We start from the raw sequence: 4,869 nt of genomic DNA on the forward strand, positions 1-4,869 counted from the left end.
TGCTGCGGTGACGTCTGGTCGCCGGCGGTGGGCCGGGCTTGCTATATACGGGCCGTCCCCCCACCCCGCCCACCGCTCGCGGGTTTCCCGCTTCCCCTCCCCTTCCCGCCCCTCTCTGCTCGTTGATCAGCGGCGCCAGAGCTGCCTCACACTCTTCCGTCTCCAGCCGGTGGGACAGCACGTATGCGCTGCGTGTAGTCGAGCTGGGCGCCGGTTTACAGGAGCGAGATCGCCTCTCGTTTGTTTCTGTTAGCACATATCGCGCAAGCTGTGTTAGCGAGCTGTCGCATGCCGTGACTTTTGCAGATTGCCACAGCTCACTTCCGTCGTCGATGTCAGCTTTTTCTCTCGCACTGCTAGTGTCTGCTTCGGCGATTCTTGCTTTCACTACGAAATGTAACGATCGTGTGGCCATTGCTTCGGAGACACCGTCTGCCAACAAGCGGAGAATTGTAACTTCTTTATAGAAAACGTTCTGTCTCTTGTAAAAGGACGTAGGTTCTACCTCGGACCATAGATTCTTTAGATACCTTAGACATATATGGACTGTGTAATCCCCTATCTCTGCCGTGGTAAAGTTTGAAATCGTCACTTATTTAAATCACGTGGCGCGTGCAGAAACCAGATTTTTGTCATTACCCCACATGCGAAGTGGACCCGACGTATATAGTGTTTTTAATTTATAGCTGAACGTGGTCCTTTAACGATTGAACACATTGTAGTATTACTATTACGCGGTTACTAATGTAATTAATCCTCATTTCTCCGGAAATCACAATGTTAATGCGGTGGTTGAACGTTTATTATATTTGCCCATGACAGAGGATAACTAACAGTTTGAACGTTTTATTGTTAGTTTCTTCTATTTTTACAAGTGACACAATTAGTCTTTCTCGATTTGTTGCACTCCGAGTCATCTAGTTCACGGCTTTTATATCTAATAGTGGAAGACCAGTGTGCAAGAAGCATTAAGTTTTCTCGCCATTCCACAAAAATTAGTATGTCATGTTTCATTACGATTTTGTAAGAAACTACCTTCGTTCCTATACATATTTTCCTCGTTGCCCAGAAAAATGAGCATTAATTTCTTATGAAATTTGCTTAATTCAGAACAGATACCGGAAAAATTTCAACCATACTATATATTAGAAAACGTTGATTGTAGAGAAAACTGTTGTAGTGACATGAATATTAACAATATGTCGTCTCAAAATCTTCGTCATTCATCGACCTTTACATCTGAAGTCCAACTGATTTTCACTATATTGGTACACTGTATAACCAAATAACTATTCAATTTTTATTATTTAAACACGTGTAAATACTTCCAATTAGAAGGCTATTCGTATCTGCTTGGTAACGATATCATTCCTTGGCTTCAGCTTTTAAATTCAATGGATCAACCTCGAAAACATGTTAGCAAATTTGAGTGTTTTTAAAACAACGTCACCAGTGGAACGAAATATTACTTCTTTTCTCAACCAAAGATTGTGGACGCCTCGGTTTCAGGTAGGGTTTAACATTTGTGCAAGGAAAGTCATTGAACTGAATATGTTTTTCGTACTTTTGCAGGCTGAAAACATTTCTTACTCAGTAGATTTCAGACACGTTCTCTACACCAGTATTTTTTAAGCTCTTCGATAAGTGAAATTGTTTTTAATGTCCATTTTTACAGTGGAACCTCTGTTTCTATAGCATGTTTTTATGGATCATTCTCAAAACGGGATATCTGCAATTAAAACAGTAATTATTTCATATAATATTTATTTACTTCAAAATTCAGTTTCCCAGTTAACCCAAAAGTCTGTAAAATAATTTCAGTTAGCGTAAAATAATAAGAAAACGGACTTCCGAATTTAAATTTTAACTATATTAATGACATTTTCATTTCAACAGATACTAGGCTTTATTGACGGAATCTGAATTCTCACATTAGGCTCAACACCAAATCTGTTGTGATGTTTGTCTTTTGTCGACGTATAAGCTGAGAATAGCTTTTCGTAAATATTAGGTTGGTGCATAAGTTCGTAGCGTTTTTGTTTTACATGTTGATATTCCGCTTGCTACAGGTTTAATAATCGACTGTCATTTTTTATTTGTGTTTCATTGTTGCTGTTTCAGTTTAGACATTGTGAGTTTGCCATCTGGAGGTAGTGAGTGGAGATGTAGGATATACTTCTGTTTGAGCTTAGTGGAGGGGTGACAGCAGCGGAGATAGCTAGAAACACTCTTACAGCTTTCTGCGTGTATCCATGATGGTACATGATGATTTGTCGTTCACGATTCGTCACAAAATTTCGCACAGCTTTCTGCAATCTCTGACACCGTCAGCACTTCGTGCTCCTATCAGAGCCACCATCTGACGACGGAGGACTAAAATCAACCTGATGCGAGAATCAGTACCGACTGATTGCTGTTTGCTCTGTTTGTTCCACAGTTGAAGATACGAACAACTTAATGAACACACAAGATTACTTGAGCGATTATTTAATGTGCCTATAATGTTTCATATCCTAAGTTCGAGGAAAAAATCACATCTGACTGCGAAGCGTCTAAACTTTGTCCAGTTTGTTGTAACGTTTTACTTTATTAGTGTATTGTATTTCTGTCGTTGGGCTGAGAAGCCAGACCGAACTTTAAGTGCAAAATTAAGTCCTCGGAACGAATAACAGGTCGGATCAATGGCTGGCAGTCAGATTCGACATGGACCGTTCTCAACGCTCAGTATCCGAAGTTTACGCACTGCACGTTAGGGTGTGCGAGCAAGTCTTCCTATCTTCATTTGAGTGACTCTGTTATGTCAATGAAGTAATTCGCAGACACATTTTTCTATAAACGTATATTTAGGTACACAGTAGTCTATTTTGAGTACTATCCCGTCTTCAGATTATACATAAATGTGCGTTACATGATGCATGGAGCAAATAGGTGGTGATTTGACATATTTAATGGTAGGCAGACGAATGTAGTTCTGTGAAGATAGGTATAACTGACCTAAAGTAATTTTGCCCACAATAAAAGAGATTTGTGGAAACCTGACAGACTACGCTACATCATTATCCTAACCTCAGGCTCATTCGTGTAACTACGTCTTAACATATAACATTTATAGAGACGTTTACTGAAAACTATGTGCTATTCATGTCTCAAAGTTCATGAATGCGGTACTCGGTCAGCTGAAGCGAACGTATTCAGAGTTTAGTTGAACTGTAATAGATAATCTGCGCAGAGTGCCAGCAACAGTTATCAGAATTATAATTTATACGATGCCTTCGAATGCATGTACATAAAAGCCTCAGGATGAATGTCTTTTGCTGAAACGCGTAGGCTAACACATATCGATTACAACTGAATCGCAACACGCCGAGATGCTCATTATGTATAAAGTATTATAATCCACCTAGAAAAGCCACGGTTTCGTAGAAATCAAAATGACATGAAATAGCAGGATGATATTATTTTGACTTCAACGTAGACATGACGCTAGGTTCACTGGGGGGGTAATGACTCAATAATCTGCACAATACACTGCCAAATTGTGTCCACATTGTGATGACTTATTTTTTAACTTTTTCGTAGTTGTTTTCTTTCATGTTGGATTTGTCAATTCTTTCGTCACACGGTGTTAGCTGAGATGCTGAGCACAGGAGCGTGTGAAGCTGCACGAGGCCAGACAGCAGCTGTTCTGAGTGACGCACCGGCGGCCACCGGTTGCCACAAGTGCGTTAACTTGTCAAGCAGTTTCGAGGTCAGGAGTAACTTTTTCATAGTAGTTGATGTGTATAAGATTTTACATACATTGTATTTTGTACATTAACTAGGAGTGAAGTACGAAAGAAAGTTAATGGCTGAAACTCCTGAATTCCTACAGGAGCGAAATAATCCGCAGAAGTGGCTCATTTCCGTAATTTAAGTGATTAACATTTGCTTCTTCTTAAATGAATACCTACACTTCACGATTTTAAACATGATGTAATTGTTCTGCTTTTAGGCACAGATGTAAACACTTATTTCATTGCGCCTTCGTAGATTATATGCACTTCTCTATATTTAATGGTCAACAGAAAGTCATCAATCAAATATGTCCTAGGACTAGAAGCGAGTTGGGAGAATTAGAATTTATACTATCTTGTCCAGTCATGGATACAGGACCGTGTGTGTGGATACGAGAATGACGTACATCTCATTATCCGCATATTGTAAACTACGCCGCCAAACACGTTGCCATTGCACAGCCTGTACACAGCGAAGAGGAGCACATTTCTTGTGACTAGATGAGTGTCGCAAACCAACTCTAGATTAACTGGAGTATTTGAGTTTAGTACATTCGGCGGACAATTGCTGACAAGAAAATTTCGGTGTTGAAATACAAGAAAGACAAAGAATTCTTTTTTCTAGATTATAGTCCTTTTCAAAACAGCCTTAATGTAAACAAATAGTCTGTTTACTGTGATAATAAGAATGGATGAAAAGTGTTTCAATCGATAAAGTTAATTAAAACATTGTGATTAAGCCGTTGAAGGGGCGGGCGTTCGGCTACAACCTATCTTTCTTTTATAAACAATAAAATAAATAGTCGGTATGTGTTTAGCACATAGTTAGTTAGAGAAACCTCTAAAACAACCCTGTCTTATTTATTTTTGTTGTTTCTACGATAACAGCCTATGAACTTTGAAATTTACGGAACGCCCTCACACATGTGAAATCATTATAAATAATAACTGCTGTCGTTGCTGTTACTTCCCACCCTCTTTTCCCCCCCCCCCCCCCCTCTCTCTCTCTCTCTCTCTCTCTCTCTCTCTCTCTCTCTCTCTCTCTCTCCCTCCCTCCCTCCATGTGTGTGTGTGTGTGTGTGTGTGTGTGTGTGTG

Source organism: Schistocerca piceifrons, chromosome 8 (assembly GCF_021461385.2).
Source record: "Schistocerca piceifrons isolate TAMUIC-IGC-003096 chromosome 8, iqSchPice1.1, whole genome shotgun sequence".
In the NCBI taxonomy this organism is placed as follows: domain Eukaryota; kingdom Metazoa; phylum Arthropoda; class Insecta; order Orthoptera; family Acrididae; genus Schistocerca; species Schistocerca piceifrons.